Raw genomic sequence first — 25,396 nt, forward strand, 5'->3', positions numbered from 1 at the left:
TTGTTCTAATAAGTGTGAGGTGTTGAGCGCCCTGGGGGCACTAAAAAAATAAAAAAAAAAAAAAAAAAAAAAAAAAAAAGGCCAGGAAGATGGCCTAGTGTGGGTGCAGGCAATTGCCTGACAACCAGAGTCTGAGTCTGGTCCCAAGCCTCATACAGTTGTCCTCTGACCTGCACATGTGTGCCATGGCATGTACACACCACACCACACACACACACAAAATAAAAATAAATGATGACAGTCCCATGCAATAAATAAAAATAAATGATGACAGTCCCATGCAAGCTCAAACCAGTCTCAGCATAGACATGAAGTGGGTAAGAAACCCCAAACAAAACTAAGTAAACTATGGCACATATATATATCAAATAGAGATATACTGGGCAGGGGGCAATAAAAATAAATACATAAAAATAAATAAAATAGTAAACTATAGAAAACAGAAACAAAAAAATTCACACACCTCATCTACCAGGTCTTTCCCACGCCCCCCCCCACACACAAATATTCCTCCTCTTAGCTCACTGCACCTCTAGGATTGCCAAATAATGTTTTTGCCACATCATCCCATCCCGTGGAGCTTCCCGCTGTCACTCATGAAGGTCTCCCTACGTGAAAGCAGCAGAATTATAGCTAGTCATAAGCACTTCTGAGGGCAGACTAAACAGCTTTGGGCAATCAAAACCACAATGAGACAACACCTCACACATGTTAGAATGGAGTTTGAAAAAAAAAAAAAGATTACTAGAGCTGCAGGCAGCAGAACAGAGAAAGGGGACCCTTGCATACTGTTGTAAATTAATATAGAGCCATTGTGGAAAACAGCATTCAAGTTCCTCAAAGAATTAATAACAGAACTACCATGTATGATCTAGTAACCCCCTTCCAGGTTTGCACCCAAGGAAATAAAATCAGTATCTTGAACAGGTATCTGTACCCTTATGTCCACTGCAGCACTGTAAACAATAGCCAAGATATGGACTCAAGCTAAATGTCCATGAATGAATGGAGAAATTGTATACATATATACAGTAAGATATAAATCACAAAACGAAAAATATCCTACCATATTTGGCAACATATATGAGGTCACTGGACTAAATACATGAAATAAGTTAAATAAGCTGGACAGAGGAAGACAAATACTGCCATGACTCACTTGTATATGGAAGATAAAGAATGTCAAATTCAGGGCACTAGAGAGATGGCTCAGCGGTTAAGAGCACTGACTGCTCTTGCAGAAGACCCAGGTTTGATTCCTAGCATCCACATGGCAGCTAACAACCTCCGTAACTCCAGTTCCAGGGGATCTGACACCTTCTTCTGACCCCTGCGGGTACTGCACAACACAGATGCACTGACACACATGCAGGCAACACATGCATACACATAAAATTAAAAAAAAAATTTAATGTCAAATTCAGGCTGGAGAGATGGCTCAGCAGTCTAGAGCGTACACTGTCCTCGCAGAGGACCTAGGTTCATTTCCCGGCACCCATGTTGAACAATTCACAATTGCCTCTTAGCTCCAACTTCAGTGTGATCTACCTCTGGCCTCTTGGGGCACCTGTACTCCTTTCTGTACACAAACCCACATATACATAATTAAAAAAATAAAAATAAGGGATAGAGGTTAAGAGGGGGATAATGTTATAAGCTTATTAAACCAACCCCCCACAAATGAATCAGGTGACCATAAGTGTCAAGAATTGAGTTCTAGGCCTAGACAGAACCATCCAGCTAAGGCCAGCTCTGATCCCAAGAGAACAGTGGCTGATTTAAGCCACAAGAAGCAAGGGAGGCCAGGATACAGAATGTTGCTGTGTGGACAACTAACTGCCCCTATGTGTATAGGACAACAAGAGAAGAAAGACCTGTATTTCTACATTTTTTAAAAATTCACACATCTAGTTCCATATCAGCAAGCCCCCAATAAACATTAATAATTGATACTACTAATCTCTAGTAATTTAGAACAAAGCCCGATAGTGATAGGCTACATGGGAGTCAGGATCAGCTCCAAGTTTTTAGATGTAATTCAATATCCCCTTACTCTAACACCTGTGTACGCAGCAATTAAAGCCCTGCAGAATGTGGACAAGTCTATACTTTCATTGTTACAGAGGCATACATCACAAAAAAACATTAAGATTGTTTACATGCTTTGGCATTTTGGTATGTTGTTATGGGCAGTGATACCACTTCTGGAAATACATGCTGTGCTGGCCAGCTCCTTTTGTTCACACACTCCCTACCTCTTCCATCCACAACCTCCTTTATGGGATACTTTGTCTTCCACAGTCCCATCTTGCGGATTGAAAGAAGTCTGCCAACTGGAACTCTTCTTTGGCCAATCTCAGCTTCTTCCACGTTTCTTTCGGACTGGCACTAAAGCAAAGAGGCAGTGTCTTGAAGATATGAGATTTGAGCCAGAGACTATGCTAGGCCATGGTGATTGTCCTGGTTTGTTTCTTCATTGCTGTGACAAAACACTCTGACCACTACCAACTTGGGGAGGAAAGGGTTTATTCAGCTTACAACTCCCAGGTCGTGGTTCATCAGGGAGCCCAAGGTAGGAACTCGGGGCAGGAACCTGGAGCACAGGACATGGAGGAACGCTGCTTACTGGCTGGTTCTTTTTTGTTGAGACAGGGTCTTTCTGTAGGTTTAACTGGCCTGAAACTTACTGTGTAGATCAGGTTGACCTTGATCTCACAGAGATCCACCTGCCTCTGCCTCCCGAGTGCTGGGATTAGAGGAGACATGTACCACCATGCCCAAGGGAATTTTTAAGAAATGTACATTTGTCCCACCACAGTGGGCTGGGCCCTCCCGCATCACTCATCAAGAAGATGCCCCTCAGACATGGCCACAGGCCAGTCCAATAGAGGCAATTCCCCAACTGAGGCTCCCTCAACCCAGGTGTGTCAAGTTGACAATAAAGCTATCCAGCACAGTGATTTCATGATATATATGCCCCATCTAAGTCAAAGTGCTCGAATAGCCTAAGACAGATTTCTTTATCAGAGAAATCTCAGGTCAAAATAAATTGTTTAGTTATGGTAACATAGACAGTGGATTTACTAACCAGCCACTAAAACCGAGCCAAAGGATGAACACAGGGAATGCATGTATGACATGTGACAGGAAAAAGTTTAGCACACCATTCTCTAAACTATGCAAATGAGTCATGCACACCTTCAAATATTCATATACACACACACACACACACACACACACATATATATATATGGTCTTTCATATGTCTTCAACTACATGTAATACAGGGTCCTGTCTTGCTTCAGTATGACCTTTGTGTGAAAATGTCATACACAGGCAATTGTTTCTTCCAATCTTCTCCATCCTCTACCCACAGAATAAAACACTTTTCATCACAGGTGTATGACCCTAGCTGTGCTGGGTGGGGCAGGAAAGGGGCTGAGTCACTGTGGCTCTAGGCTAGATGGTTGAACAGTCTAGATTCACATCCATCTACAACAGTAGCTGGGAATAATGGCCAAATCTATGCTGAAATCCATAAACTATGTCCTGATTCCCCAACACTTTTCTTGCCCTTGACATTTCCATCTATGGGACGCTTCTTTCCAGAACATTCTCCTTGATCACACACATACACATACCCCTGCAGGAGCCCTTAATGACAACTCTTACCCCGAAAGGACAATCCACCAGCAAAACAGCCAATGAAACCACAAGAACTCCTTTCACTGACTATAAGACGATGTCTCCTAGAAGCCTTCTCCACTAAAATCCACCTCCTTCATTAAAAGCAACCAGCCAATCTTCCTCTTTGCTATTCCCAGCCCTTTTGGGTACACCAACAGCAGTCTTCCAACTTTACCAGCAAATATTGCCTCACATGCTCCCTTCTCCTTTCATTTCCCAAGGAAACGGCAATAATTTCAGATTTACCAGTCAGTAGATGGATACTAACTGACATCTTCACTTGAGTTTTAAACCCTATTTCTTTAAACCCCTGTAGCCCTAGCCAGCCTGGAACTTGCTATGTAGACCAGGCTGACCTCAAACTCAAAGATCCACCTGCCTCTGCCTCCCAAGTATTTGGATTAAAGGCATGCATCACCACACCTGGCAAAACCCTATTTCTTAATTATTTTGAAAAACATTCCCCCAAGAGTAAGTTTTTTAAAAGCTAAATATGAAGCCAGGCATTCTATCCACACAGCCATAATCTCAGCACACAGAAAGTGGGGGCAGGGGAATCTCAAATTTGAAGCCAGACTGAGCTACATAGTAGACCCTATGGCAAAAAGTTAACAAATAAATAAGTAAATGCTTTATGTGGACAAGGTACTCAAATATAACAGAGCTTGTACCAGGCCAGCAAGATGACTCAGTGAGTAAAAGCACTTGCTGAACAAGACCGATGACTCGCGTTCAATACCCAGAACCCACAGTGGAAGAAGACAACTGACTCCCAAAAGTTCTGCTCCAACCTCCACACATACACCATGACATTTGCACCCATATTCACACACATCATAATAAATGAAATCTAAAATTTTAAGTAAAAGAGCTTATATTTTGGCACATAATTCCATTTTTTAACCTGTTAATGTTCCTGTGCGAGGGTATGTAGCTGAGTGGCACAGCATGTACTTACCATGTCCAAAGCCCTGGACTGATTCCCAGCAGTGCCAAAAATACAAAGAAAATTCTGGCCAGATTCTAGACTGAGGGTCTGGCTACACTTAGTACTCCTAAATAGGCAAGCAGGACACAGCGAACAAATAGAGACAGTGAAAATGGGTCACCTGCAACCCACTACTACTCACCATTAAACCAACAGCATAAGAACAGACCTATTTATCATGGAACTGCTGCCAAATCAATCTAGTCATCATTAGTAGAAAAGGTCATGACACCAAGAAAAGGATATTCATCCAGGCTTTACAATTAGGCCAAGGAAAACCAATATGAAAGGCAAATGGTATGTTCATTCTTATTTTTTTAAAAGAGGCTCATTTAAGAAGTGATCTCAAGAATGCTATCTGGGTCACACATCTGGAATATAAATCATATTAGACCCTGAAGTCTACTTAATAAAAAAAGAAATTCAAAATAAACAAATGATTAGTTGGTGGTATGTGACTTTCTGAAACTCTCCTAGGGAGAAAGTACTGTTATCATTATTAGTGAACTGTTTTTAATCCTCCACATCAAAGCAGAGATATTAACTCTAGGTTCTGAACCCAAATAACCATAAATGAAATATTCTGAGAGACCACCACATGTTCTGTTTGTTAGGTTTTACATAGCCAATTCACAGGTGGCTTGCGTGAATGAAGCAAGGCATGGGGAAAGAGAGAGTCAGGAGACCTGCTAGGTTCAAGTTCAACACCACTCTTCATAGAGGATACTGGGCAAAGTGATCTAGCTTCCTGGGCCCTGGATTACACAATTGCGAGTTTGGGGATAAAGTATGTGGTAAACCCCTTTATAACTGCTGTTACGCTGCTCTAATATTACAACAGAGGCTCCAGAATTCCTAGATTTCCCAAACTCTTGGAGAGCACGGGACTTCAAGGATGGGTATGAGGTAATTACATTTCAGGGAAGATGGTGAGAAAACCAAAATCCAGAAAGGCAGATCTGTACAGCAAACACTTCTTTAATTGGGGGAGGGGCACAGTTTTATCACCATTAAAATAAGCATTTAAAAGACAGTTCAGAAAAAGGCTATTCCAGGGTCTAGCACAAATCCCCATTGTATGAGTATATGTGTACATGCGTGACTGCACACACATGCAATCAGCTTTATTTTGTCTCTGAAAATTTATTCCTGTAAGTTACAAGTTAAACCAAAAGTTCATAATACAAATAACACCCCCCCCAGGGCCTTATGCATGTTAGGCAAGTGCATAAAGCCATTTTTCTAGCTAGGACATTCTTAATCTAACAAACAAAATCTTTACAACTGGGTTAAAAGTGTCTAGTGGAAGCAGACCTAACTACCCCCCAACTATCCTGGCAGTCCTCATTATAATATGGATTACAGCCCTACTAGCCCAGGCACAGGGCTTTTAATGATCTCTGGGAGATCAAGAATTAATCAGCAACCCAGAAAAGAAGTTGTCTAAAAATGGACGAATTAGTCAAAGCAATTCCATTGTCTCTAAAATTGTGCCCTCAATCACCCCGCATCAAAACTCCACTATGGCAGCAAATAAATTGTGTGCATTAAAGAGACAAATTGTTCTTTTGGCTGTTATTTGGAAGCAGAAAAGGGCTGACTACAAATCAGTTATGTTTTAAAAGCTCCATGGTGAACATGAATTGTGATAATTTAAAACATTCTAGTGGTTGAACCAAAAAAAGCAGGAAAACCAACACTTCCAAATTTCAGCAAAAGTTAAGCTTATGGAACCAGAACTGTAAGACATGGACATGAAAAATGATCGTAAAGTTATTTCTTGACTTTCCTGCCTCTACCAAAATCAATGACACTATTTCCCAGCTCTTATTGTCAAATCACAGTTCAGAATCCTGGACCCACTCATTTGGCAAGTAATAACCCTAAGAAGAAATCCTAAGGGATGTCAGATGCCAAATTACCATGACTGGTTGTCCTGGTTTGTTTCTTCATTGCTGTGACAAAACACTCTGACCACTACCAACTTGGGGAGGAAAGGGTTTATTTATCTTACATCTCCTGGGTCACAGTTCATCAGAGAACCCAAGGTAAGAACTCAGGGCAGGAACCTGGAGGCAGGAGCTGGAGCACAGGCCATGGAGGAACGCTGCTTACTGGCTTGCTCCCCTGATCCCTGCTCAGCTTTCTCTTATCCAACACAGGCCCACAAGCCCAGGGGTGGTACCACCCACAGTGGGCTGGGCCCTCCCACATCACTCAACAATCAAGAAAAATGCCCCACAGACACGGCCACAGGCCAGTTCAATGGAGGCAATTCCCCAATTGAGGCTCCCTCAACCCAAGTGTGTCAAGTTGACACTAAAGCTACCCAGCACAACTGGCTATCCTTTTCATTGTAAAATCACCAAAACCTGTTTATGATGCTTTTTGACTGACACCCACAAAGCACTCTGGCTGACACAAACTTTGCAAAACTGGCTTACTGTAGGGAAGTCCCTGTAAGCTCTTTAAGTAGCTCTGATGAGTAAAACATTCAGAACACTACCATAATGAACACCTCTCAGGCGCTCATAAATTCTTTCAATCCCAGCAATCAAGAAGCAGCTGTTAAAATCCAGGAATCTTCCTAGTAACAGATCTGAAATACCTTCAGGCTAGCCAGAGAAGATTCACAACTGCCTTTCCCCCCTTCTCCTCCCCTCCCTCCCCTCCCCACTCCCCCCACCACCACAACCATCCCAGGAGTGCCAGCCTGGCAGGAACAAGGATGACCCAGGAAGGGGAAAAGGAGAGGGGGGGTGGATCTGGTGAAAGCGAGTTGCAGACTCCCTCCTTTTCCACCACAAAGAAAAACCAATCCTCAGTGCCAGCTACCCAGGTTTATTCTCCTTCCCTCCCTCTGCACATTAACTTCAGCAGCCTGAAGAGTCTGGCATTTCCAGAGTTCGCGACCTCAACCGTCCTGAGTCCTTTCGTCAAAGATTTAGGAACCAGGAGCTAGACTCCTGGTCCATGACACATTAAGATTGAGCTTCTCTTGACCGTGTAACCCGCCGGGACGCTACTGCTGGGGTCAAGTTCAACATGAAGGTGCCCTCCTCACCTTCCGGAGTCCACTGTAGGAATCTGAGATACTTAGCCCAGTCCCACTGCTCCAGGCACAACGATCCGGGGCTGCCAGGAAGGAGCCACGGCAGCTGGGAGAAGACTGTGACAGAGCCCACGGGCGTCCTCGGCCCTTTGGCCCCTGCGCCTTATTTCAACCTGGCCGCTGCCACATTTCCTCCCGGAGCCTTTACACAATAAGTTATGAGAACGCCAGTCTGGAGATCTTGCTGTCTGCAAACATGCCACACAATGCCCAGGCTTCCTTCCCCGCTGGCCGTTCCGGAAAGCAGCCGCGCCAAACCGAGTCCCCCCCCACACACCCCAAAGTCCTCCAGGAAGAATCTGAGTGCTGTTAATGCCTCCAAAGAAACCACTCTGCGCCCCAGAACGAGGGGACTCACAATCTTGACACGACCCTTCGTATTTCTCAGCGTTTTCCCATTAAAAGAAGAATCTTCAAGGTCTAACTCCAAGTCATCTCCACCCCCCCCCCCAAAAAAAGAAAGCAAGCCTATGCTAACCTCTGCGGTCTACGAAGAGAAGGAAGAGGACTCTCAGCTCACAGTGAGCAATACGATTTTCAAGTTCGCTCTGCAACTTCGCGCCCGTCGCCCGGCTACACCCGCGACCCCGCGGTGCCAGCGCGCCTCGCCCCCGCCCCGCCGCTCGGCCGCAGGTACCCGGAGCCGCCAGGCCCCCGCCAAGCCTAGGGCTGCCAGGACCCTGCCGAGGGGACGTCGGCCACTCCGCGCCCGCGTGGTCCCGATGTCCCCGGCCCCGCTCCGCGGCGACCGACTAGGTCCGCCGCGCAGGAACCGGCCTGCGCCTCCCCCAGAGGTGCGGAGCCCCAGGCCGGGAGCGCCCGACATGCCCGTGCCCATCCCCGGGAAGCTCGAGGGTGTGCCCGGCGGAGGAGGGGGCGCTCCCGAAACTTTCCCACATGCCCGCCGGCTCCCGCAGCCCCAGCGACCCTCTCCACTGGGCAGCCGACCCCGCTCCCGACGCCCCGGGCCCGCGCGGGCGCCGGGCCAGCGGGAGTTACCTGCCGGGAAAGTTTCCAGCTTTCGGCGCGGCTCCCACCTCAGAGCCGGGCCTCGGACGCGGCCAGCTCGCTGGGCGGCTGCCTCTCCTCAGGCTCCGGAGCTCCGCTCCCCCAGCTGCCGCTGCAGAAGCAGCGCTCCGGCCCGTTCCCCCGCCTCGCTCGGCCCACACCAGGGCCTCATTGGCAGCGCCAATCCCCGCCCTTGCGCGTGTTCCCGAAGGCACCTTCCTCTCGCGCGCCCGCCCGGGCCGCGCCTCCCGCGCCCCTCCCTGCTCGGAGCTGCCTGGGCTCCCGGGACCCGCTGGGGCGGCGCACGAACTTTCCGCCTTCCAGCTCCTTCTCTCCAGCCTGGTCTCTACAGGCGGCCCCCCAGCTTCCCTTGAGAGCCCTGCTCCCCTGGGACTTCGCCTGGGCCCGGTGGGGTGATAGACCCTTCTCCCCCAACCCCCAGCCTTTTTTAAATCAGTAAAGTGATCCGGCCTTCCATCTTCATGCTTCCTGAAAGCATCCGAAGAGGACATATGGGAGCAATTAGCCAAGCTGAAGTTTCCGTGGATGCCTTAGGGTGGCTTGTGTGGCTTTGTTGGGTTTTCTTTCCCTCACTTAACTATACACAAACAAACACACTCACTTTTGGGGCCAAAATGGGCTAAGAGAGATGGAAAGTATAAGAATGATTCTCGCTGACTGCACCTTTTTCTTCCCCAACGTGAATTAGGGGCGCTCAGGAATCAGTGACTGTCCGGGTGTCCCCGGGGTCCTGGGTGTGTCGCCTCTGACCTCTTCTTTCTGGTTGTGCTGTCTGGATTACCGTCCGCCCGCCCGCCCACGTCTTGCTTCCTTGTTGGGAGGAGGAGTCATAGAGGGGGAACAGACAAAGATGCTATTATTATGTTGGCTGGTGGCAGTAAATTAAACTCCTTGGTTCCCAAAATGTTTTGTTATTCCCCAGCAAAACAAAAGTCAGAGTGTGACCTAGGGATCTGGGGGTCCTGGGCTCTCCATAACCTCCTGGAAATCCAGGCAGCCTGTTTAGTGTGGAAGACTCGGCCCACTCCATTCCCAAAGCCCTTTGGACAGCCTTTCTTTCTAGAAAGATCCACTAGAACCGCCAACCTGGAATTGTGTACAGGCTGGCCATCCGTGTGTCTGGAGCAGAGAACACAGAAGTTGTTATAAATGGGTTTACCGGCAACCCCTAACCTTTGCTGTGGCAAACCCGTCTTTAAATACGACTATGTTTTAAACAAGTTTCCCTATAAAAACTTCAACCTCATGTAGAGCTTCCCAATATAAAGACAGCAGCAAGAATGGTCTTATTTTAAATTCCTGTGAGAAGGGGCAGGAAGCAAAAAGCCACTCAATCTCTTTATAATAAATAAAAGATTCCTGAAATGTGCCTGATACTTCTCACCCATTTTCAAAGGACTGATTATCACTTTATATTTAAGCAGTAAAAGTATCTCAGCCTTTCCTCAAATAAAGCAGGATATGAATATTCAAAGAAAATAAAAGCTAATTATAGTAAACCAGGAAAGTTATTGATGCCTTTCTCCACTCTGAAATATCTGATTGTTGAAAAATATGACGTGTTATTAGCTTCTTTTAAAATGCAGCATATAAAAGTTATCAATCTTTCAACCACAGATAACAAAGACAAACAGCAACAGTAAGAGAATGACCCAAACAAAAGGCAAAAAGTCAGTAATAAACTCTGAAATACTAAGATGTAAGAGAAACAACTCTTAAAGAAATAAATTGATAGTTTCCTTCTTCAGACTTGTTTGCAGTGGGTGAAATGGGTGATGGTTGAAATTCATAATCTGTAGCACATTCTTCTGCCTTGGCTGTCCTCAGCTACATTTCCAAGCATTAATGAAATTGTTTAAATTGGACTTTGAAGTTAATCAAATTTCTTCCCCTCTACCCTCAAACCTGGTTAAGGAACAAGTAGGAAAAAAAAATCACATAAAGTAAATATGTTAATTTCTAGCACCATCTTTATTTTCCCTTGAAAAAGTTTGGTTTTATAGTTTCAGAAATCATGGACACTGAAGAAGTAACTGCATCACTGCCTAGTTAAGAGTGCTTAACATTCTAAACAGGCAGAGAGCTCGCCATCTGAAATTTGTACACAGAAGAGCCCTGTCTCCCCTTCTTCCTGCAGTGTTTATATAATTCAAACTACATGTTATTAAGCACAATCTGATCTCCTGCTTTAAACAGCTACCATTATATATCCTATGTTGTACTAAGAACATCAAAGCTGTCTTAAGCTGTGGGTGAAAATGATATATGTTAGAAGAGTCAAGGCCAAATATACAGAGTAAAAAAATCATGGGTGAGAGAAAAGGGGCCTGTGTGAAGATCAACTGTGTAAGACAACTTGAACCCTTTCTAAACACCTTAATATGTAAAGCATTAACAATCACAGCTTCAAACAATGAATTGTCCTGCTTTTAAAAAGAATCTGATTTTCTCTTTTAAAAGGTGCTTTTAGTTAGTTGTTGGGTGATTTTGTATTTTTAGGGGGAGGAGAGAGAAAGAATCACCACTTGATTTTTCTTTGGTTATCTCCATTCATTCAGTTAAAAAATCATTTATTACACATCTGTTTATAACAGCTGGAAAAAATATAGATCACATGTATATTATATGCCATACACATTCCTTCAACATACATGCAATATACTGGATTCCACTTTTAAGTTTTCTGTCAATTTGCCAACAATGTAACTTTTCTCAGCAGAGTGAAAGAAAATAGCAAATAATAAACTAGTTATTTTACCATACAATTTACTGCCCAGGGCGACAGACTGAGGAAGGCATGAGAAAAGAATGTGCTTTGTGAGTGTTAGCATAGTTTTTTCCCCTTGGTCCGATTCCTAAGTGCTTCTATTTTAAATGAAGCCTAAGTTCGGCTCATAGCCGCTATTTATTAGGGTATGTGTTGCACAGAGTATGGTAAGAAGCAAATTGCCAGAAACATATATGAAAGCCAAGACAAAACTAAAAATATTAGTAGTAAGACAAGGTAGGAAATCCAAACTTGAGCACACACTTTTCTCTTCTTTGGAGGGACTGTTTACAGAATTCATTCTCCTTTGATCCATTCATTCATTCTCTACTTTTTAACATTTTAGGAAGAAAATTCCTAAAGACAGAGGGAATAAGAAAATAAATTGGGTATGGTTAGAAATCAGTTGAGAAAAGCAATAAAATTAAATGCCCTATATAGTCTCTGCATGTGCAATGATCCACGGTCACACATGTATGCCAACACTGTGGTCAGTTATGGGCTAATGGCAGACATTCATCCAGGGATAGAGAACACCATTACTGTGTTCAGTTAGCCAGGCTGTTAAATTAAGAGTCATGGGACATATAAACCCCTCACAAGTCTAGTTCATGACCTGCCAATATTGTAGGAACTCATCCAATATGGGCCAGGCCGTGAATTATTTAAACTGATAAATCCAGTGAGGGAAGGAAGTGGGGCGATAGATTCAGAGGTTCACATTTCCTTGTAAGAATATAGGAATAGGGCTGGAAAGACACCTGACACCAAGCCTGACCACCTGAGTTGGCTCCCCAGGACCCACATGGTAGTGGAAGGTGAGAACCAAGTGCCAAAAGTTGTCCTCTGACCTCTGCTCACGTGTATATACAGACACAGACACAGACGCAGACACACACATGCACACACACACTAAATAATAAATAATAAATAAATGTAATAAAAACATTTTTACAGACAAGTGTTGGTAGCACACACCTTTAATCCCCAGCACTCAGGAGGCAGAGGGTAGAGGATCTCTGTCAGTTTGAGGCCAGCCTGATCTACATAGTGAGTTCCATGCCAGCCAGGGTTAAATAGTGAATGAGTATAATTGAAATCCTGGGAAGTCTGGCTTAAGATGGCATGTGATATAACTAATTTGCTGTTGTTGATGTTGAGGCAGGATCTCACCATGTAGCCCAAGCTGGCCTAGAACTTCAGATCCTCCTGCCTCAGCTTCGCCAGTACTGGTATTACAGGTGCATACAGCCACACCCAGCTAACTATTTGACTAATATTTTAGGGACAGATTTACTCAAATCTTCTGATTGTAAAATGGTCTAAAGAGAGAAAAAGGAATTTCCTTTTGTCAGAAAATGTAAGATAATACAATCAGGTACTACTCCCACTGAAATGAGTCTGGCTATGATAAACAATAGCCTATTAAGGCTGAACATAAAAGACACATTTTACCAAATGTAGTGGCACACGCCGAGGTGGATCTCTGTGAGTTCGAGGCCAGCCTGGTCTACATAGCAAGTTCTAGACCAGCTGGGGCTACAGAAAAACCATGTCTCAAAAAAAGAGAAACATTTTAACAGTCTCCCCTTATTTTCACCAATCTGTGTTAGAAAAGGCACTGAAATTGGAGTTACAGCATCTAAGCTCCTATAATGGCTTTTTCAGTATTTGTAATTCCTGGCAATTCAGTGAGTCTTTTAGTGAAAGAAACAAGGAGAATTTAGAACCCCTAGCTCATAGGTTTGTTAGAAGATTAAATGAGATAAGGTTTAAAAAGCACTTAATAAGTTAGAAAAAAAATGCAAAGGTTAATTTTTAGTTAATAGACAAGATGTTTTGCCTCCCTGTTTCCAGGGCCCAATACGGCTGGAATAATCAGAACATTCCAGAATGCCCACATTTGCACTCTGAGGAAGAGTGACTTAAAGATGATTCAGTAGCCGATAATAACTCTAATTAAGTCTCATCTGGGGGTAAATTGGCAGTTCTTTTCTCAAACAGTAGCATGAAGGAGACTTTTACAGAGATATGTTTTTTCTTCTGTGTAGTGTTAAAGAGGAAAAATTCCAGTACATACCTATATTCCTGTACCTTGCTTCATGCAAATCAACATATGGACATTCTTTTTTTCTTTCTCCATTTCTCCCTTTCTCTCTTTTGTTCTTTCATTCTTTCGTTCTTTCTTTTTTTTAAGATAGGGTCTCACTGTGTAACCCTAGCAGGCTTGAAACTTGCTATGTAACCCAGGCTGGCCTTGAACTGACAGAGATCCCTCTGCCTCAGCCTTCAAGTGCTGGGGATTAAAGGTATGGGCCACCATGCCTGACTGGAATTCTTAATTAAATAATATGTTAGTGTAAAGGAAATGTTTTCTTTAAGAAATCCTTGCCAAAATTCTTTGCAAAAGCCACTACAATTTTATTTATGTCATTAATTAGAGATGATCCCTTCAATTCAGTGAACTAGCACATCTAAATACTAGTGAGTTATGAATTCAAACTTCTATAAATATTTCTGTAAGACTAAGTGTTAAGCAAAGCTATTTTGCATCTGGACATGGTAGTGCATGCTTGTAATACCAGCACTTGGAAGGGTAAGGTAGGAGAATCACCAGTTTGAGACTAACCTGGAACTTACAACTCCTTTGCAAAGCTGGGCATATTGGTACACTCATGAAACCCCAGCACTCTGGAAGTTAAGGCAAGAGAACTGAGAGTTTGAGTCCAACCTGTGCTATATAGGAGGAGCCTACCAAAAAGAAAAAAGAAAGAAAAAGAGAAAGGAAAGTACAGGGCAGGAAGTGGGGGAGGGGTCATAAATATGGAGAGCTTAGAATGGAAACGAGTTAATGATCAGTTTGCTGTTTCTGCCTTAACAGTGACACAAACCAATCTTGAAATGGATGAAAGCTCCTGGTATTATTGATGAAGATAATCAACTTGAGAGAGTTTGTCTACAGAAAAGACAATGTAGAATAGCATGCTATTATACGTTTTATATTTGTATTTTATATACCTACCTTCATGCTAAAAGGTAGGTATATAAAACAGAATTCATACATTTAGAATACCATTTTAAACTAGTATTCAAATTTTAACAATTATTTACTATAAAGTAGTTTAAGAAATGAAATAATTTTAACAATTAAACATTTCTTATATATTTAATTTATTTCTCATGTAAATGAGTGTATTGCCTGCATGTGTGTAAGTGCACCTATGTCATGCAATGCCAGTGGAGGTCAGAAGAGAGTGTCAGACCGATCCCCTGGAACTGGGATGGTTGTTAGCTGCCATGTGGGTACTAGGAATCAAACCCAGGTTCTCTGGAAGAGCAGCTAGTGCTTTTAACCTCTGAGCCATCTCTCCAGCCTCTTAACAATTAAAATTTAACAATATGAAGCTCTTTCCATCTATCCAATAGCCTGTTAAAGATCTAAACATTTTAGAATTGGAAGGAAAAAAAAAACCTGTTGAAATGTAAACTCTTGCTTCTCTCCATCTTCTATGTGTATCACATCTGTTTTAATGACTATAGCAGGAGTCATATCTGCCTAAGAGAAAATAGGCCACTATGTGATTATCGGGAGAAATTAAACTACCAGGCTTCATTAGAGGAGTTACCCCTTACCTAGAGCATCAGATCTAAAAACCAGCGGCTCAGTGAGCATTGATGCGACTACTTACCTGTAGCTAAGGCCCTGTTATCTTCCAATGATTTCCAAGCTCTTCCTAAGCCTCCTTTTACATTCACAGCCAATCTACTGCTTCTTGCTCTTCAAGCTTTTCAGTGGCTTTGAAAAGATTACCTGAAGGGAAAGATTGTAATCCTGATAGGATTACAATAGAAACCAGTTAAAACAGATGTCAGGCTGGGCATGGTGGCGCACACCTGTAGTACCAGCACTTGGGAGGCAGAGGCAGGCGAATCTCTGTGAGTTCAAGGCCAGCCTGGTCTACATAGTGAGTTCCAGGACAGCTGGGGCTACAGGGAAAGCCTGTCTCAAAAAGATCAAAAAACAAAAAACAAAACAAACAAGATGTCAGGGACCCAAAATAAGGCAGCAGTTACAGAGGGTTAAAATTAGATGACATCCCCTCTTTCTTCATCTTCTTTTTAATTTGCCATGTCCCCATCTTACCCCCAGGAATCTACCCAGATATTAGATGCCTAAATCTTGTTAGCCAAAGAATCTATGTAGGAACACAGGGAGGTAAACTGTAGACTCTGAAAAGGTATGATTTTTAAATTTTTGTTTTTGTTTTGTTTCTTGAAACAGTGTCTCCCTATAGCCCCTCATGGCCTGGGAGTCACTATGTAGACCAGGTTGGCCTTGATTTCATAGAAATCCATCTGTCTCTGCCTTCTGAGTACTTGGGTGAAAGGCATGCACTATCATGCCTGGCTGGAAAACTATGTTTAAAGTATTATTCAAAATCAAGTGGCATGCAGAAATTGGAAACAACATAGTTATTCATCAACTGATGAATAGATAATGGAGGTATGGTACATATACAAAATGAAATGGCATTCAGCTCTTAAATAATGAAATTATGCATAAAAAATGAGAAGGCCTAAGCAAGTGATGAAGGTCTGTTTAGGTTTGTTATGACATATAAAGGATGAGACAAAAATAATATACACATCATCTTAAAATGTCTATGGTCATAGTTTAGTAAATTAGTTTAAGGAACAAAATATATGTTTATTTGAGAATATTTGTTTTTTTACCCCAGCCTTATCTACATAGCACATGACAATTAAAAGTACCAGACTGGTGGAACTAACCTTATTGGATGTTTAACAGCCATAGTTTGAGGCCTATACTAATGTGGTCAGAGGGACTTTTAAAGGACAGTTTTTGCCCCTTGCCCTCCAAGGTTGACTAAGTTCCAGGGGACTATGGAACATCTCTTAAAATGTCCTGTAACTGTGGTGAGTCACCCGTCCTCCTGTTCAGGGAGACATGGAGACCCCACGAGATGGATTTGACCAGTGTCCAGTCTAAAAAGAGGAGGGTCTTATCTTCACATAGATGGAACTGGTAAAAGAAAGGAGCCAGGAGCTCCTCCCAAGCCCATGTGACCCCTGAGGAACAGATCTTCAAATGACCTTAAGTGTAAAAATAAATTGATTTATTTGGGCCAACTGAATGGTCTTAAACACTCAAAAGGAAAGTATAACCAAAGAGTAAAGTCATCAGTATATTTATTTATGGGCTCAAGTGATTACACTTCCCAGACATTAGGCTTAAGTCTATATAAAAAGTTATTCTAGATAATTATTTCTCATTGATGATTTTGTTCCTAACCAGAAAGTGCTGTTCAGATGTAAGATTTCAAATCTTGGTCTCCAATACTGTAGTGCCCACCTGTAGCTAAGGGAGAAAACCAGCTATTGTTCTAAAATGATGGATAAATTTATTTTCTCTCCCTATCTTGAAGCCTTTGAGAGGGAACTGACACTGATTCTAACCACTCTAACAGCTTTCAAAATACTTGAAAGCAGATCCTGAATCCACCACTCTAGAGCCCAGCCTTGGAAGACAAAAGAAAAATGAGGAGGAACCCAATAGATGGATGCTTTTGGAAGCCCTTGTCAAGAAATTCCAATGGACTCTCATATGAACATTTGAAAATTGCCCTGTTCTGACTTTTTTCTAGATCCCTGTCTAGAACTTGTAATGTTAATTATTCTTGCCTTTACTTCTCCTTCACATCTCCTAGTCATGATTCAAGGACTTCCTTTTCCCCCTAGAGATAAGAGTTATGTAATTTGGGAGTCTTTTAGATAGACCCACTGAAGGGGTACTCCAATTGCCTCACCCTGCATCTCTGTTCAGCATGGAAGAAGCCAGAGTGGTCTGCATCCCTATTCCCTATTGACAATTTGGGTAACCTCTTCAGAGGATGGTGTGATAAGAATAGGAGGTATGAATTGGCTAAGCAGATGAGAGTAAAAAGACCCCAAAGAAAGTAACCAGATTCTTGGCTAAAAGTCAAAATGTCCTTGGGCCTCTTAGCAACATACTCTATTCCAAAGGCCAAAAATGTCGAAAGTATTTGGGGGCTTGTATCTAATCCTTAAAAGATTTTAGGGTTACCTCTTCGGAGGGGGGAATGTTAGAGTAGCCAAAAGCCCCATAAAAATAAGTCAATAAATCAAAGAAGAAAAAAATGAAATTATGAAATTTAGACATAAATAGATGGAACTGGAAACAAACATCCTGAGTGAGTTAATCCAGACCCAGAAAGACAAACCTCATATGTTCTCTCTCATAGCTGGATGTTTGCTTTAAAATCTTAGATAAGCATATTTCAATTTGAAAATCCAGAGAGGGCAAAAAACTAATAAGCAGCCAAGGGTGGAGCAGGGTGGTAGAGTATAGTAATATGAAGGGGAAAGGGAAACATCAGAGTATGAAGGGTTAAATAAGGTGGGGAATGGGAGGGCAGGGCAGAAGAGGGAATATGGAGAGGGATAAGCAACACTGAAGACTTTTAGAAAAAGCCATATGGAAACCTACCACTATAGAAGCTTCTTAAAGTACATACATATATATTATAAAAGGAGAGTAAAAGGAGGTTCCTTATAACAGGGGGACATTGCCCCTTCTAGACATCATAGGCTAATGAAAGAAAACCTCAATTCCAGGAATGGACTCCCTCTCTAGAAGCTGTTGACAAGGGGTCCTGTAGACCCTCAAACAATACTGGCCATTGCCCCTGCTCTTGGTTATCCACCAGAACTTCACGGTAAGACCCTGTTGCTGAAGATACTACATACATGAACTGTAGAATAAACAAGGATGAATCAGACTGGTGCTGACTTCAGAACCTGATCTCTATCGGCTAACTTTCATAGTACTTGAAGGGGCTATGCATGCTACCAGAAGGGAAAAATAATCATCAACCTTACTCAGCTGTGAATTCTGTGAACTACAAAAACAACTGGCCTGACAACATATGCCCACTGGTAGAGTAGTGGCACAAATATTATGGGAGTAGCTAACCACTCTCTAATTGTCTTAAGGTCTGCTTCAGAGGATGGAGCCCATAACTGACATTGATACCAGGCTTAGGAATCTGAGGCTAGACAGGACACAAGGTATAAAGTACAGCCTAATGCTAAATAGCTATACTATTAAACTGACTCTTAATGAATTATTGTTATACCCATAGATTGATGAATCTCTCAGCTCTCACCAGAGAAGTTTCCTTATGCAGAGAATGGTGATTAACACAGAAACCTAGAAGTGACCAATGTGCAGAGAACAAGAGACTTCAGAATGTTTATCTCTAAATAAGACACCTATCGCAAACTTCTGACTCCTCCCAAGGTTCAGGGATCATTTCAGAAAAGAGGGAATAAATGGTAAGAGCCAGAGGTAGCTGATGACTACAAGGAAACAGTTTTCCAGACAGCTGTTCTGCTACTCAAATGAACTTACAGTGATGGTGACAGCATGCACAAGTGCAGGGCGAGCTCAAACCAAACAAAATCCCAGCATAGACGTGGGGAAGTGGATAAGAAACCCCAACCCAACTTAAGGAAACTTTGGCAACCCATGACTTCTGGAAGGGGAAGAGACAATCTCTTTCAAGGATAGGATTCTTGGTAGGTTAATCAGGCTCCAGTGGATGGACCACACTGATGGACACTTGGGGACACAAATTAGACTCTATAGGCCTTATTATACATGATAGAGTACAGTATATTAAATTGTGTGGTGGGGCGAAGGCAGTAACGGTAGGTGTGGATTAAGGGAGAGGATTTAAATACCATCAAATTGTATTCTATAAAATCACAAAATTCAATTTAAGAAATTAAAAATGAAAATAAAGAAATCAGGTGACATGCATAGAAATTAGTTCACTCATAATTTGCTGGTGGGAATATCTAATGATATTACCATTCTAAAAAATGGTTTGGAAGATTGTTAAAAATAATTAGGGGCTGGAGAGATGGCTTAGCAGTTAAGAGAAGTTGCTACACTTGCAGAGGACCTGGATTTGATTCCCAGTACTCGCATGGTGGCTAACAACTGTCTGTAACTCCAGTTCCAGGGGAATTTGAAGCCCTCTTCCAATCTCCGAGGTCACTGCATGACAGAGGTGCACTTATATATATGCAGGCAATAAACTCATAAACAAAAAATAAAAATAATATATAAAATATAAAATAAATATATTTTTAAAAATTAATTAAGTCCACTGGGGCTACAAGAAGATGCTGTCTCAAAAATAATAGTTGCCGGGCGTGTGGTGCACGCCTTTAATCCCAGCACTCGGGAGGAAGATGCAGGCGGATCCCTGTGATTTCAAGGCCAGCCTGGTCTACATAGTGAGTTCCAGGACAGCTAGGGCTACAGAGAGACCCTGTCTCAAAAAGACCAAAATAGTAATAATAATAATAATAATTATTATTATTATTATTATTATAATGATAATAAATTATGAAACTATACACCTGGGCATTTATCCCAGAGAAATTAAGACAAATTCACAAGAAAACCTATACACAAAATGCTCATAACAGCTTTATTCATAATAGGTGACAACTGGAAAGAACCCCATGCCCTTCCACAGATGAATGGTCAAACAAACTAAGACATGGAGTACTACTCAGCAGTAAAAAGAAATGAAATTTTGTTGCATATGACTTCTTTTTATCTCTAGGGAATTCTTCTGAATGAAAAAAGTCAGTCTGAGTATGGTAGCTCATTCCCAGGTCCAGAGAGGCTAAGCAGAAAGATCAAGTGTATGATGCTAGCATGGGCTACAGGGTAAGTTTGAGACCAGTCTGGGTTATATGTTAAGATCCTGTCTCAAAAAACAGCAGCAAAGAGGAAGCAGAGGGTGAGAGAGGGGAGAGAGACAAAGGCATGCCAATTCCAAAATACTGTACACTCCATTTAAATAACCTTCTGGAACTGATACACTTATAGAAATGGAAGACAGATTGTTGGCCAAGGAGTGTGCACTTGTGGCTGAAGAAAGGGTGGTTCTAAAAGGGCAACAGGTGGAATTCTCATATTGATTGATATGATTCTGGGTTATAAGACTATCAATATAATATGGGGCTGGAAAGATGGCTCAGTGGTCAAGAACACTGATTGTTCTTGCAGAAGACCCGGGTTCAAATCCCAGCATCCACATGGCATCTAACAACTGTCTGTAACTCCAGTTCCAGGGGATCCAACAGCCTCTTCTGTCCTCTGCGAGCATTGCACGACATGGGTGCACTCACCTACATGCAGGCAATACACTCATACACATAAAATAAAAATAACAAATAAAATATTTTTTTAAAAAGACTATCAATACCATTATGACAGTATACTATATATTTATAAGATATTGTTATTTGGCATAAGGTGAGTAAGCAATACAGGAAACTGGTCTAATATTTATGCAACTGTATGCATAATAATCTTTTAAAAGTTTATTTTATTTATTATTACTGGGGGCGAGGGAGAAGATGTGCAAGTGCCACAGTGGGTGTATGGAGGTCAAAGGACAACTGCGTGGAGTCATTTCTCTCCTTCCACCTGTACAGGGTTCCAGGGATTGAACTCAAGTTCTCAGGCTTACACAGCAAATACCTTTACCCAAGGAGCCATCTCACCAGCCTGATAATAATCTTAAAATAAATAGTTTAATTTAAGGGCCTAGAAAGATGGCTTGGTGGTTAGGAGTACTTGCTGCTCTTGCAGAGGACTTGGGTTCGATTCCCAGCACCCACATGATGGCTAACTACTGTCCATAACTCCAGTTCCAGGGTATCTGATGCCCTCTTCTGGCCTCCAAGAGCATTTCATGATATGGGTACACTTACATACATGCAGACAATATACTCATACACATAAAGTAAAAATAGTAAGTAAAATATTTTTTAAAGTTTAACTTTTAAAAAGATGGCTGAACTACATATTAGCTACACACATAGCTATACATACACACAAATGTAATAGAAAAAAATTCTGTGTATCATCATTTAGAATGACAAATGTATCAATCAGAAGCCAAAACTGTCTCCAAATGTTAATTAAAACAGAACATCTGAATCTGTCATGGTGCAAATCTATAGTCTCAGCCCACATGAGGCAGAAGCTAGAGGATCACTTCAAGTTTGGGACCAGCCTGGTCTACATAGCAAGTTCTAGGCTAGCCAGGGCTACATAGTGAAACCCTGTCTCTAAATAAATAAATAAATAAATAAATAAATAAATAAATAAATACTAAATACTAACTGTGCTGGATAGCTTTAGTGTCAACTTGACATACCTGGGTAGAGGGAATCTCAATTGGTGAATTGCCACCATTAGACTGAACTGTGGCCATGTCTGTGGGACGTCTTCTTGATTGTTGGGTGATGTGGGGGGTGCAGCAGGTGGGCCTGTGTTGTATAAGAAAGCAGGCTGAGCATGGGTCAAGGGAGCAAGCCAGTAAGCAGCACTCCTCCATGGCCTGTGCTTCAGCTCCAGCCTCCAGGTTCCTGCCCTAAGTTCCTACCGTGGGCTCCCTGATGAACTGTGACCTAGGAGATATAAGGCAAATAAACCCTTTCCTCCCCAAGTTGTTAGTGGTCAGAGTGTTTTGTCACAGCAATGGAGAAACAAACTAGAACAATAATGAATTAACTAATAAACAAATTAAAATACAAGATCTCAAGGTCCAAGAGAAGAACAACCTATACAAAAACTAGTGCTGATGACCAAATGGCAGAGCTAGACATAGGGAATCTGACAACTTTTCCCACTAGACTGAGTTTCACAAGGACAGGGAACACACTGCATGATGGAATAAGTAAACTGTGCATTTCCACCCAGTTACCTGCTGCTAGTGAGCTGTTCCAAACACAGCGACATCTTGCAATACTGAATATTTGCTTATTTGGGTTCATCCAGGCAGTACTCACTCAAGGGTCTTCCTGCAAGTGTACTCAGGACATGGCTGGGTTGGGGTCTGGGAAGAGGAGGAGTTGGGTGCCTTGGTATCTCTATATGTCTCCATATGTTTTCTGCACATGGTAGTCCCAGCATAGCCAAACCTCTCTCACATGGCAGCAGTAGTTTCCCAGAATGAGTTTCCAAGAGCAACAGCAAGTGCTGCATGCCTTTTCAAACCTAGACTCAGAAGTCACACAGCATCTCTTAATGCGCTTCTTGAGAATTGTCATGGCATCATTAAAAAGATCTTAGACTTAAGGGACAGACCTGATTCATAGCCCAGTCCTCCCTTTTCTACTATGAGCCCTTGGCAAAGTGACTTATCTTCTTCTGCACCTTGAGGCAAAATGGTTATGCTGCTCAGAAGGTGAATGTCTTCACTGAGGGAACATTTATTAGGGTGGGAGGTGAGACCTTATGGGCTTATATATGAGTTAAGTGGCAAGGCATTAGAGACAAAGGCCAAACTGCTCAGAGTATGGAAAGAAGAGGAATTCGTGTTTACTTCTAAGGAAAGGCCCTATCAAGTAATTGATACATAGCAAAAGGTAGGAGGTTATGCCTATAAAGGACCTCTCACTCCTCCAAGAAGTTCCTTGCAATGATGTAGCTAAACGATACTTTATAAGTGAAAGCCCTGCTATTTAGTGTAACTTGTTTCTGGTAGCATTTCTTCTGTGTGTTCCTCTGCCTTTCTCCAGTCATAGAAATATTCTGAATGACAATGATTTGAACTACTTTGCAATGTGATGGCATGTAGTAGATAATAAATGACAACAAGTATAACAATTATTGAATGAAAGTTTAATTTTACAAGTCGTAACAAAAATTGCTTATGTATTGCTTGATTTACCAGTTACAGAGACAATCAGAGAAAACTCAGCTCAAATGGACTTAACCAGTAACAGACTATTACTAGTTCAGTTAAGTGATATAGCAAGCTTAAAAACTGGATGATCCAGGATCTCAGCAAGGCCACATCTAGATCCATTTTCTTTTCATCCTGTAAGTAGCTATGTATGTTAACTTCTTCATTTTGACACTGGATCACCTGTGAGTGCGAAGGGGCTGGCCATCACAGCTGGGTATGTGGGAGAAAACCACATCTCTGTCTCGAAGTCTGAGCCAATGACAGTGGAGGACAGGATGAGTATATGTATGTAAGGAGCATGCTGCTGGGCCTAAATCAGTCCTGGCCTATTCCTAGAGTTGGTTGGTTTGCCCTAAGGGATGTGGGCTATACCAGGAAGGAAAAGTTCTCAGAGGCAGAGCAAATCAACAAACGGAAAAGGTGGATTATAGACAGAAATTTTTTAGATTCTGAACAATATGGATGAAATAAATCTTTAACAATTTTAAAGGCATAATTTTTAAAAAGCAGGTTGGCAATCACAGATATAACAGAAAATAGAAGAAAGGAAAGGAAAGAGGGTAATAGGTGGATTTAAAATGAAAAGGGGTTGAGGGGGAAAAACAAAGATAAATTAGTTTTAAGACTCTTGACTCCATAGGATGTTAATTGGATTTTGTTGTTGCCATTGCTTATTTGTTTGTTTGTTTTTCTCTGAACATGATGGCATAGAGGCTTAATTAAAACCTTCATTAGCGCCATCAGCAAAAGAAGACAGAGACGAACAGAACAAGTGATAATAAACCCCACTTTTACAACGGTGGGCATAAAGCTAGGCATGGTGGTGGTGTACACTTACAATCCCAGCACTTGGGGCTGGAGAGATGGCTCAGCAGTTAAGGATCCTGGCTGTTCTTCCAAAACACCTGGGTTTGAATCCCAGCACCCACAAGGTGGCTAACAACCATCTGTAACTCCAGTTCCAGGGGATCTGACACCCTCTTCTGTCCTCTGTGGCCATTGCACAACACAGGTGCACTTGCACACATGCACGAAATATATGCATACACATAAAAATAAAGCAACCCCCCCAAGAAAAAAACAATCCCAGCACTTAAGAGGCAGAAGCAGGAAGATTACTACAAGTTCAAGGCCAACCTGGTCTACATAGAGATTCTAGGCTAGTCAGTACTACATAATGAAATCCTATAAGAAAAACAAATAAACAAACAAAAAAACAAAACAAACCCAGAAAGAAGCCTAGAAAATTTAAAGGCAAGGCATCTGATACAAGAAACCATATTGTTAGGCCAACTGAAAGGTCAGAGAGGGAAAGGTAGCTTACTAACCCTGAGATTAACAAGGAAAGAAAGACAGGAAGCAGGCAGCTGGAAAGGAAGCCAATACTCCAACAGCACAGGACTGCACGATGTCACTGGGAATGCCTAATAGGATTCTGGGAATACCGCAGAGAAGGTCACTTCAGGAGACACTGCCGAAAGAAAAGGAAGGGAATGGCGGCTTCCCCTCCCACTTTCTAATTTTTTGCTGGCACCTTCTACTAGCAGTTTCTAACATGAAGCCAGCAGGAAATGAAGCCTAGGAGATATAGCTTGTGGTCTCCTAGTCCCAGCATATAAAACAGAGTACAGCAAGGTTGGCATGAAGCTAATAGACAAGTCACTGGCACATACAGTGATGTGGAAAAGCAGGTATATGTCTACACTGCTGATGACACTGTAAGTCAGAACATTGCAAGAGGTAAGCAACTTTGTACATTCTGACTAAGTCATGCCACTTTGGAGAACATAATCCTAAGAAATAACCCAAGAATTTGAACAAAAATGCTGGAAGTGGTGTCATTCGTAACAGTAAAACCATGGAAACAGCCCACATGCCCCACAAGCAAGAGACAGTTATGCAGACCATGGTAGATCAATGTAACAGAATACTCTACAGCTGAAAGAAACCCCCAAAACATATGCTTCCAATAAGCCTGAAAAAGTCCA

General features: G+C 42.2%; 1 protein-coding gene across 4 annotated transcripts in view; it reads right to left on the reverse strand.

Annotated features, from left to right (window-relative positions):
- Positions 1-8,983, reverse strand: part of Tanc1 (tetratricopeptide repeat, ankyrin repeat and coiled-coil containing 1) — a 246,680-nt gene extending 237,697 nt beyond the window's left edge. Inside the window, exon 1 of one of the 4 annotated variants that reach the window (XM_008826685.3) lies at positions 8,787-8,983. The gene's annotated coding sequence lies outside the window, so the exon portion shown is untranslated. Of the gene's footprint in view, positions 1-2,255; positions 2,274-8,786 lie in introns of those variants that run through there. The other 3 variants (XM_008826683.3, XM_008826682.3, XM_029560397.1) reach the window with 3 other exon arrangements.
- Positions 8,984-25,396: the final 16,413 nt, after the last annotated feature.

Source organism: Nannospalax galili, unplaced genomic scaffold (assembly GCF_000622305.1).
Source record: "Nannospalax galili isolate Female #2095 unplaced genomic scaffold, S.galili_v1.0 scaffold92, whole genome shotgun sequence".
NCBI classification, from domain to species: Eukaryota; Metazoa; Chordata; class Mammalia; order Rodentia; family Spalacidae; genus Nannospalax; species Nannospalax galili.